Source organism: Microtus ochrogaster, unplaced genomic scaffold, assembly GCF_000317375.1.
Source record: "Microtus ochrogaster isolate Prairie Vole_2 unplaced genomic scaffold, MicOch1.0 UNK19, whole genome shotgun sequence".
Classification (NCBI taxonomy): Eukaryota; Metazoa; Chordata; class Mammalia; order Rodentia; family Cricetidae; genus Microtus; species Microtus ochrogaster.
Genome location: NW_004949117.1, coordinates 1,849,446 through 1,861,328, shown reverse-complemented (window position 1 = coordinate 1,861,328; position 11,883 = coordinate 1,849,446). Strand labels below are relative to the sequence as shown.

Sequence of the window (11,883 nt, the reverse complement as noted above, 5' to 3'; positions counted from 1 at the left end):
ACTCCACCCACCTATGTTCTAAGCTATGAGCCCAAGCAGTTTGTTTATTACTTAACCAATGAAATCAACAGATTGATATATGACACTCCCACATCAAAGGTAAAATGGGCCTTTTTACACATTGTGTTTATTAAAACTTTTAGTTGTGAAATATAGAAAATATGTTTAGGATCATAGAAATATCAGTGAAAGATACTGTTATCACTGGGACTACTTAGTCTTGGGGGTGAAGGGAAAAATCTAAACTGTCTTTAGGAATAAAATTATTACAGTTCTCATATACAGTCACCTCCTTACTACAGTTTCTTGTCATTTTCTTTGTGTGGTCCATAGCCATTATTCTGCCTTCAGCAGCATTTCGCATATAGGTTAGAGAAGACTGAGCGCTAAGTCCTCGGCAGCTGTCTATTCAGGGCTCTGTATTCACCATCTGTCACTAGGGCTTGTGCGGAAAATCAACAACTGTCTTCATTACCAGCCAGTTTTAACTCTTAATAATTCTTTGTACCAGTAAATTATTTTTAATGTTTCATCTAAACTTCAGTGTTATAGGTATTTTCACTTTATTCTCTCATGGGTCATGAATGGAAACATGGTATCTTCTGTGAACTAACTCTGTCCATGGGAAGACAATTTTCCACTACTGATCTGTGAGCATGAAGATCTACTTTCTGTGTACACAAACCTACTACCTGCATTTCCAGCATTATGAAACGTTTATGTTTGCCATAAAGAACCTAGTGCCTGCACATTGTCCCGTTACCTTTTCTCCCTCTCCTGTCCTCCCCACCAGTCACTGGAGAAGAATTTACTTCTGCACTTGTATTTGTGTGGCAAGTAATTTAGTTCTTCCTCTAGCTGCTTACCTTGGTTTCCTTTTATTTTTTAAAGTCATTTTTAAAGTAACTTCCTGCCAAGTACTTTGAAGTACATTGTTAATAGTAGTAATTTATAAGTTTCTGCTTAGGTGCACTGACGATCTCTGTTCTTTATTTACAGTGAGTTACTTTGTTCAGGTAGTGACAGAACTTCCTTTCCTCGGGATTAGACGAGAATCCAGAGGAGGTATCATAACTCATAGGGAGCAGAGCTGGTTTGCTCCTTATGGTCAGCAGTCAGGTAAGATGGCTTTTGCTGGATGGAAAGCATTTGCTGTCTTGTCTGGCTCTCTTAGTCATGGCTATTGAGCACTGGACATGATCTGGACTCTTAATGCAACTGAGAAGCTCAGGTTTTGTGGTTTACATGGATTTAGGCACGGATGATGTGTGGTAACAGAGATAGGTGTAAGATCTGACAAGGTAGGACAGTGAAATGAACAGAAGCTTGCTGAAAAGGCCCTGCTTCCAACGGAAAAGGTGAAGTTGGTGAAGTGATGCTTTTTGCCTCCTTTCCTGCTCTTGAATGTCAGAAAAATGCCTCGAGTTCCCACACTGTTTAGATCTGCGGAATGGCAAGTGAGAGAATGACAGTTCCGCTTCAGAGAGGGAGCACCAGTTAGACAGCGTTGGGCTGCCCTGCCACACGCCTGACCAGCACGGCCGCAGCCACTGCTGTGCTTACTATTGCGAGAGAAACATCCACTCAGTTGTTTGAGACTCCAACCGTGGGTGTTCCTGATATACCCACTGCTCCCGGGGACTTAGGTTTGACACATCCGAAATGCTGCTTCACATAGACTGTCTTAAAGCAAGAAGACACTTCCGGATAACAGAAAAGCATCTCATTGCCGGTCAGCACCTTGCATTCTCATCCAGCAGATAGGATCTTTTCTTAAGGGCTGTCTTCTGACCTTTAATCATAAGAACATCCATTTCTGGGCACAGAAGATGGAAACAAACAGAAATGTGAGGTCAGTGCTGCTGTGCGCTGAAAGCGTATTGTCAAACTGTCGACGAGTAACTATTTCAAGGATGGACTTAGTCTGTGAACAGTAGTCCAGTTATTCTCAAATTAGCTTCTTTTCCTAAAGTTAGGATTTTAGGAGTGATTTTGAAACTTAAACTTCATTTCAAGAAAGAAATTTGGGGACTGGAGAGTTGGCTCTGTTAAGAGCTCTCATCACTCTTGCAGGGAACTTAGGTTCAGTTCCCAGTACCACATGTAACTCACAATCCTCTCTAACCACTGCCATGGCATCTGGCACCTCCTTCAGGCTCCCGTGAGCACCAGGAATACGCATACATGCATACATACATACCTGCAAAAACACCCATACATACAAAATAAAAATAAATATTATAAATTTGAAGCTCGGAGAAATTAATGGAGTTTGTGGTAGAATGGAGTGTGTATGTGTCTGCCTGGTAATGCGTTTTCCTGTTTGAGGGAGGGTGTGTGTGGCGGGGAGGGGGAGGAGATTATTCGTAGTCAGTGAGAACTATTTCAGGATAGAAGTGCTTTCATGCTCTTTCCCTTTGAGCCTCTGATGCTCTGTTTTCTTGCTCACCCCTGACAGTCAACCTCCAATTATAGGCAAAATTGTCTTCCCCCAAATTCGTATTCATTGTTTTGTATACTTGTAATTAATTTTCTTTAGTAGTATTTCATTTCAAGATACTTGAAGACTTAGCAGAAATTGTGAAAAATAGGGCAGAGATTCTTCCTACAGAACCACAGTGAATTGTCAACAAGAAATTGATATTGTAGCAGAACTGTTAATTTAGGTGTAGCCCTAACATTTTACAAATCCAATGTTTTTTTCCTCTCTGTAAAATTTACATACAGGCTTTTGGTACCATTTTTGCAGTTAGAATCCGGACTTTTATATAAGCTCCCTGTGCTCTGTAATAGTTGCACTCCTGTGCACCCTAATGTTCAGTGTCTCTGACACATTAAATAGAGATTAGTACTTTATAAGTACATATACAGAATATTAGCACAAATTACACCAGAGTTGTAAGCCTGATTCAGTATTTGAAAACCAATATATTTTGTACTAGAAAAAATATTCAATTAATATAAAGCATTTGACAAGCTTCAGCTCCCATTTATGGTTTAAAATAAAACCTCAGAAACGAAAGGAAACTTTTCCAACTCTGTGAATAGAATCTACAGCAATTTAATGATGAAAACTGAATATATTCTCTGTAAGACTGGGAGTAAAGACCGCTCACTTTTACAAGTTTTTTTTCAACGAGGTCTTGTACATTTAAACACTGAATGACATAGTGTTATAGCCTTGTGGGTGTTCCCGACCATCCAGACTCCCAAAATAATCACACAAACTATATTACTTGCAATCCTGTTTGATAGCAATAGCTTAAGCAAATTGTTAGCTAGCTCTTACAGCTAGAATTAACCCATTTCCATTATTTTATATTTTACCATGAGGCTTATGACCTACTGGCAAGGTTCCCGCGCAACTGTCTCCAGTGGCAGCTTCATGGCTTCTCCCTCACTGCACCTCCTTTTTTCCAGCATTCAGTTTAGTTTTCCGTGCCTAGCTCTACTCTACCCTATCACAGGCCTGAGACAGTTTCTTTATTAACTAATGGTATTCACAGCATACAGAAGGGAACCCCACATCAGCATAGGAAAAGGAAATGCAAGACTTTTACACTGAAAAGGAAGGAAGAAAACTGCATGTATTTCCAAGTAATAAGTTTGTCCATAACAAAATCCCAAACAATCACCAAGAATTTACTGGACTCATATATGAATTTAGTAAGATCGCAGATCAAAGGTCGGTACCCCAAATAAAACCTTTTCCTTAGTTAAACAAAACAAGATTTACTTGCTAAAAATGGCTAGTACTAATAAAACATCAGTGGAAACATTTTTGTGGATTGGAGGCCTCACCATTCTAACGCTAGTTTTCCCAAGTGGTTCTATAGATTTCATGTGATTTCTGTCGAGACTGTGCGTGTGTTGCAGGGTGACACGGTGATTCTAAAGTGTATGAAGCAGCCACTGAAGAGGCACAGAGGCACTTGAGAACAGTGAAATTGAAGGATCGTCATACTGTATACTAAGACACAGAGCTGCCGCGACAGGACTCTTTCCTTGGGTGCCAAACACGTACATCACTGGGATAAGATAACCACAGAACCATAGCTATATGGAAATTTGTTTTTTGGCAGTAGCGTTCAAGACAATGGAGGAATTGTCTTGGGACAGTTTTTTTTTTTTTTAAAAAAAATACACTGGAACAGTCAGACTATCAACAAAAGCAACAGCAAAAACCTCTGTGCCAAAACCTACTTTATAAACAATTTAATTCAATATGGGCCATTAAAATGTGAGACTATAAAACTCAGGAGAAAATGAAGAAGGAAGGGTTGAGAAAGAGTTAAGCTAAGATCCTTCCAAGTGACAGCAAAGTTCTTTTTTTTAGTTGAACATTGTCAGAATTGAAAACTCATTCTATAAAAGACGCTATTAAATAGGATGATAATGGAAGCTATAAGCAAAAACTTTGTAAACATCAACTCAAAATGCTTATGTCCACAATATATAAAGAACTCTCACAACTTATGAAATACTGCAGGGAGGAAGCACGCAGAGTTTAGACGCGTCACAGAAAACTTGGTACAGTTGTCTAACATACCTCTTACTGGTTATGTGCAGCTTAAAGGTGTGCTGTGAGATACTGCTGGACACCTACTAGGATACATGAAATGTAACGGAAAGCACTAAGTACCTGGCTTTCATAAATTGCTCATAGAAATATAAAATGGTTAGCTCCTAAACAGATCCATATACTATGTACCTTCTATTGGAGCATTTACAACTTCATGATTTGGGGTGATTATCTAAACACTCAGTACATTGTCTGACTCCATGAATGGGAGACAGTCTTTTTTTTTTCATCATATCCTCCCTGCGTGGTGCCTGCATTAGTACATATGTGAACAAATTAGGAAAGTACCATTCTGGAAGTGGAAGTGGGAGAATTTTGTGTTCCAGGCCAGCCTGAGCAACAAAGACCTCTCACAAACAAAGGACGGGATGCAGCTCTGTTGCATTGTTGGCCTAGCATGTGCAAGGCCCTGCACTGAATGGCCATCACACAGAAGAAAATGCATTATTCACATTTACATATAGCTTAGTAAAATATACTTCCAGAAATAACTAACCTCATATCTTCACTTTGTTCCTTAGCAAAAGAAATTGCAAGGGGGAGTCTCTTCCAAAACGTATTCTGTTGGGCTGGAGAGATGGCTCAGAGGTTAAGAGCACCGCCTGCTCTTCCAGAGGTCCTGAGTTCAATTCCCAGCAACCACATGGTGGCTCACAGCCATCTGTAATGAGATCTGGTGCCCCCTTCTGGTGCGTAGGTGGAAGGAATGTTGTATACATAATAAATAAATAAATAAATAAATAAATAAATAAAAAACAAAACGTATTCTGTTTAAAGAGGCATTAAATGATGGTTCTTGAGTACGTATGAATAGATTGAAGAAGGAACCCTCCTACCTGGACCTACTAGATGGGAAATACAGTCCAATGGTTTATATGTGATTTTTACTTGGATTTTGATGGAGATCAAATCCGGGGCCTTGACCTTGTACACACTAGGCAAACGCTTTATCAAGTTTTTCAACACCCTTCAATTTGTGTTTGATTCCTGGCAATTTAGGTTTTAACATATCTGTAAGGTAATCCTGAGAGCCACTAAAATTGAAAAGCCATTGTTAAACTAGACTTTTTTTTGGACAGTGGAGAGTAGAAGAAGCCTAGTGCTGTGCTCTTTGCTTCTTAAAGTTTTTTTTATTTAATATTCATTTTATTATATTTTCTTTTTCTGTTTTTATTTTCTTCTTATTTCAACTCAAACTTTTTCACCACAAACCTTTCCACCCTAGGTAGTACCATACATAAATGAGGTATATGTTTTTTATATCTTGGAGTATTTTTTTAAATTTAAAAATAGTATATAAGCAAGTATATTGCTATTTAATTTCGCAGAAGTTGGTCTTAACTACTTTAATTATATTGATTGTCTTTAATAGCATCCTTAACCTTAGACATTAATAAAGCAGGCATTGATCATATGTAAGCATCTGTCTATATGTATATAAGTACACATCAATATATTTCTTATTTGCAGTTTTTTGTACCCAGCTGTAGTCATTCATCATCATGAGGTACAGAAGATGCAAGCTTTGTATTACAGTGAACACAGCAGGAAGCAAGAACCTTGAGTTCTTTAGTCGTGTTCCATGATTTATAATAGATTTTGAAATGGGAAATACTAAATTAGAAGCACATTGCAAGAACTCACAAAAAAGGACCTTTTAGGCAAATGAGTAAGAATTACATGAAAAGGTAACATCTTGTGAAACCACTTGGTAACACTGTCTGCTGTCCACATCAATTGGAAATCAAATTGAAGGTCTCCAGAGTGGTAATGAGGAACCACTGATTTCAAACGTTGGGCTCAAATGACTGCTGAATTTGGATCTAATTTCATGTTATTGGCCTACCTGTCATTCTCAGTAGGTCAGAGAGGATGAGAGACAGTACAGCCCCATTGTTTGGTAACTTCTCAGTGACTTACAGCGAACTGCTAGAATACAGAAGCCTATCATTTTTAAAATTACAAATTTTAGTTGGGGAGTCAGAGTGGCACCAAAAATGTTTAAGATACACATGCATACATACACACATAGACACACACATACACATATAAAAATGCCTTACTAAAAGGAGCTTCAAATAGTACCTTCTACATGGTACCAAACAGTTGATCACCAAAGGCAGTCAAGAGTCTGGACTGCAAATGTACTCTGCAGTCTCAGCATCACCAGTGGGTGTGTCTCACAGCCACCTGGCAGCTATGATATTGTTTTTAATGAATATGCAGAATAATTTTAAAATAGCACAGTTAATGATGCATACCCCATATGACCGCAATGTCTGCACAAAAGCATTATTATAGAGATCAGAAAGAAAAACTTGAAGGTAGTACAGTTAAATGTGTTGAAAAAGTTCCTTTTTTTTTTTTTTCATTTTGAGGTAGGAACGGCTATGGGTTTGCCATTCTTGATCAATCAAAGTCTTTAATTTTCCACAAGGAAACATTGACTTCTCTATAGCATATTTTGTGGTATTAACTTGGGTTAATAGCATTGTATTTGTAATTGGTATATTAATAAATCTTAAAGTTAGTTCCTTAGTTTAAATGCATAATTTAACAGTCATTGATTTGAAATAAAAATAAAACCTTAATGTTCAGTTCTACACCTTTCCTTTTATAAGCCTGTAGAAGTGTGCCACCTAGAGTTTTAAATTCTTTAAATTATAGAACCCACAAGCTAGGTTGGTGTTATTTTCAACTGCAAAAGGTGGTCATGCTTTTATACAAAATTATGCCAGATGTTGGAATAATTGTGAAACATCATTTTATATATGGATATAGATATATATTCTTCCTTTTTAACATGAAACGTTCTTAAAGTTGTTGTGTATTTGATGGATATATTTTTATTTAATTATTCTAGATTCAGCAATTCACTTAATCTGTCCATGTGAGATAAATAACAAATCAAGTTTAAGAGTTAGAACTTTTAATGCCCGATTCAATAAACTTAGCATTAATTTTAACATATGATTATTAGTTAAATAACTTGTATAAAGCGCTGCATATGTGTATGTCTAACCAATACAGCATCCTTTATCCTTAGTGTGTTCAATGGGTTTATAAGTGTATCCGTATTAATTGAGGGTGTAGCCACTGAATAATCTTTGATGCTGGAAATTTGCATTTTGGATGCAGATCAACCTGTAATCCACTAGGAATCATTTCCAAATGCTTATACAAAGTAAATTTAAAAATGCTTTTATTTGGTCCCTGTGGCCTTTCAAATAGTATTGTAGTTTAAGTTTGGAATACCCCCATGTGTTTGAACACCTGGTGCTCAGCTGGGGTCTGTTTTAGAAGTTTATGGAACCTGTAGTATGGAGCTTCTTTGGAGGAAGTAGGTCACTGGGGACAGGAAGTAGGTCCCTGGAGGAAGTAGGTCACGTGGGACAGGAAGTAAGACCCTGGAAGAAGTAGGTCACTGGGGACAGGATTTGGGGTCCCATAAGCAATATCTACCTCCTTTCCAAACTCTGCTTCCTAATCGTTTGGGAATGTGACCTCATGTTCCTGCTGGCATGCCTTTGCCATGATGGGCAACATTCCTTTTTAAAGCATGAATGTAAAACAAACAAACAAAACCCTTCTTTGAATTTGCTTTCATCACAGCAATGAGAAGAACAAGAAATGTATAGGCAGAAGCAATACATACATTTGCTTGGAAGAAAATAAATGTTAAAGAGGACTGGTTTTAAAAATTATTCATAGGAATAAAGGCCTTTAATAGAGACACTACTGTTGAGTTCTCCCAGCTGTCGAAGTAGGCAGTGCTAAAATGCATTGATATGCACTAGTCATTGTGATAGATTTCATAAACATCAAAAAAAATTGAAACCCAAGTAAGAAATTTACAATGGTCAGGAGCCTTGGTTCTAGTTTTGAAAAATAAATCTTCATTCCTCATCTTTCTTGCAAATGGCATCATGTAACAACTGGAGTTTTTTTATTTGAGGTTGGAACATTTGAGGGCAAATGATATTTCTTACAGGATGATCCACTGAGTACAGATTCCTTATTGAAACAGTGTTTTCCTTCTCTGGTATCTTGTACACATGCTTTCTACAAATTAGAGCAAATGCCCCAAGTAAGAATGCCTCTTGTTTCAATTTCCCTCTCCTCTGACATATTCTGGTTCTCAAGTGTGCTGATTTGTCTCCATGCCAGCTGATGTCCGTGAGGAATATCATAGAAGTGTTAAAGTTCTCAACACTCAAAATGAGGTTATCAGACTGTGAATTTAATTAGCAACATTTGAGAGTTGTATGTTGGGTTTATTTTTAATTGAATATGACAAATTTTGTTTAAAGCACAGCAGGAACTCCTTGATAGCAGCTATGGTTTGCAGAAATTCAGAGTGAAAGATTTATGAAATTTCCCAAACTGCTAAGAATATGAACCAGACAGAAAAATTATCCACCAAGTTACAGTAAATGTCAGTGGTTTAAAAAAAAAAACTAAGTCCAAACTTACTTTTCAGTTTTAAAAGATATATACGTTTTATTTATAATATAGCTTTAAGGCTTTACGCTACCCAGAGTATCTTGCAGTTGCCATGGGGAGCTCTGTTGTTCGTCAATGTAGGGTTTCCTGCTTGGCGCAATATATATTTATGATGGCATCTGTGTTTGCTGGTTGTTGCATTTGCAGTGGAACTTGTGTTTGGGCCAGTTGAAGAGAAGGGAAAAGAAAGCAAATTAAACTTGACTTCTTGGCAGTGAAGCCGAGGCTTCTTGCTACTCTTGTTACTTGCATCTACTCATTCCAAGAACACAAAACGTAACTAACTGGTCGTGTTCCCTTGTTCTATACCCTTGGCAGGCTTTTCTTCTAATATAAAAACCCACAAGATAATGCTGCCCTGTCAGTTGACAGGGCACTTTTAATTAGAATTTTAATATGGGAAATTGCCTGTGTAGAACGTCTGAATTTTATTGGTCTTACCAAAGAGGAATCATCAATATCATGTAAAACAAGTGGGATTTTTCCCCCCGGTTTCTGAGACAGGATTTCCCTATCACCTAGGCCTACTTTGAACTCTTTTTTTTTCTTTTTTTTTCTTAATTTATTTATTTATTGAGGATTTCTGCCTCCTCCCCGCCACCGCCTCCCATTTCCCTCCCCCTCCCCCGATTAAGTCCCTCTCCCTCATCAGCTTGAAGAGCCATCAGGGTTCCCTGACCTGTGGGAAGTCCAAGGACCACCCACCTCCATCCAGGTTTAGTAAGTTGAGCATCCAAACCGCCCAGGCCCCCGCAAAGCCAGCACGTGCAGTAGGATCAAAAACCCATTGCCCTTGTTCTTGAGTTCTCTGTAGTCCTCATTGTCCGCTATGTTCAGCAAGTCCGGTTTTATCCCATGCTTTTTCAGACTCAGGCCAGCTGGCCTTGGTGAATTCCCGAAAGAACATCCCCATTGTCTCAGAATGTGGGTGTACCCCTCGCGGTAGCTACTTTAAACTCTTGATCATTCCTGTAAGCAGTGAGTGTTCATTCATTGAATATGAATGGTATTTATCCAATAGGTTGGGAATCCAGAGTAAATAAAACGGAAAAAAGAAGGATGCTCACTGGTATCAGTGTATTTATTCTCCTGGTTCCTGGGCTTCTGCCAGGAGGTGAGAAGTGTTCCGAGATGTACTCTTCTCTCATGATGCACTGCGCCATGGAAGCACCAGAGCAGTGAGGCAGGCTCTAGGATAGAAACCTCTGGAGCTCTGAGCCAAAATCATCCCTTCTCCCAAAGTTATCTCTGTCGGCTGTTATATCATGGTGAAAAAAAAAAAAAAACTCTTGTCAACATTGTAAGCTTAGCTCTGTATTTTTAAAATCCTTTGCATGTCCTGAGTCAGTGGTCTCTCTGTTGTGTCTGCCTAGGAGAACTCAGTCCCTCAGTTCACTTCCCAGCATTTAAATGTGAAGAGATCCTACATACTGGATGCTCGGTTAACATCTGTTGACATGGACTGGAGGGAGACTGGGAACTGAAGGTGGTTTTGGATATTGCTGTTTTTTTGTTTGTTTGTTTGTTTTGTTCTGAGGGTGGACGATGAAGGACTAGAGCTGATAGTGACCTCTGTAGGTCTGAATTGAGCTTGTGCTTCTCTTGGCACAGAGTTCGTCTGGAGCTCATAATGAAGGATAAAATCCCAAAGCCTTTCTGTGCCTTATAGTGTTCATTGTGATGTAGATCAAAAGTAATTCTATTTTAAAAAGTCTTAGTATTTGTGAACCACATGGCCTTCCACAATTATTCAGCTTTGCATTGCAGTGAGAAAGCCACCACAGATGCTACCTTGATATGTGAGACCAACCCAATGAAGGTTTCTTTTTAAAATCGGGTGGCAAAACTACTAAACTAGACTTTTCACAGCAGTGTACTGCATTCCCTAATATCACCCTAATTTGCTACCAGAGGAAATATCTTTTCCTAGATTCAGATCTTATGATACCTCAACAAGTCTTTTAAAAAAGATTCTTACTTGAATTTTTAATTTCCCACACTATTTATGGAGTGAGAAAACTCTCAATAAATAGGAAAACTTGAACAACAACAAAAGGATACTCATTAATTTTGCATACACAGCTTATAAAGTTTATGGTTATAATTTAGCATTTTTCAAATTATTTGATTCATAGATTCTGATAAAGATGTTCATTTCAAATCTATATGTTTTTTTGTTAAAAGCTCTAGCATTTGGCTATTTGGCATCTTCAAATGCTCTTAGAAAAGGTATGTGAAACATTTATGAAAAATCCGCTTAATGCCATGAATATACATGCTAAAGATGATGTTTCTTTTATGTGAGAATAACTACTTGCCAATATTTAATACAAAGATAACACTTGGAAATTTTATTTGGGAACATTCAAGTTTTATTTGATTTATAACACTGTCAAATAGATTATCTTAAGACCAAGAAAACTAAGAGCACCAGTTTTTGGCACATCTACAAATGATGACATTATTTTACCCACTTAGCACACAGTTTTATGTAACGTATAAAACATCACTGAGGCTCAAAAAATTACTAAATCTTTGTAGCAAGGAAATGAATGAGATTAGCAGCACTGCAGCAGAGCCCTGGATTAAGACATCCTTTGGAAATAGGAGATTGACCATAGAGGTGTGAAGACGCTAGATACAACTCTTCACAAGAGACTTGAAAATGAGGAAAGGGAGGCAATTCATTACCATATATGTCAGACCTTTATTTCTCAAGAGCAAATGAATCTGGGATTTTGAACACTGGGAATAGGATCTAATGTTCTCTTTCCATTTTATTTATTTTTGTCATTGTG

The 11,883-nt window shown here is 37.9% G+C and overlaps 1 protein-coding gene across 1 annotated transcript in view; it reads left to right on the top strand.

The window, feature by feature from the left end:
* Emc2 (ER membrane protein complex subunit 2) overlaps positions 1–288 on the top strand; it is a 35,569-nt gene extending 35,281 nt beyond the window's left edge. Inside the window, exon 12 of the mRNA XM_026789479.1 lies at positions 100–288. The gene's annotated coding sequence lies outside the window, so the exon portion shown is untranslated. The remainder of the gene's footprint in view (positions 1–99) is intronic.
* Positions 289–11,883: the final 11,595 nt, after the last annotated feature.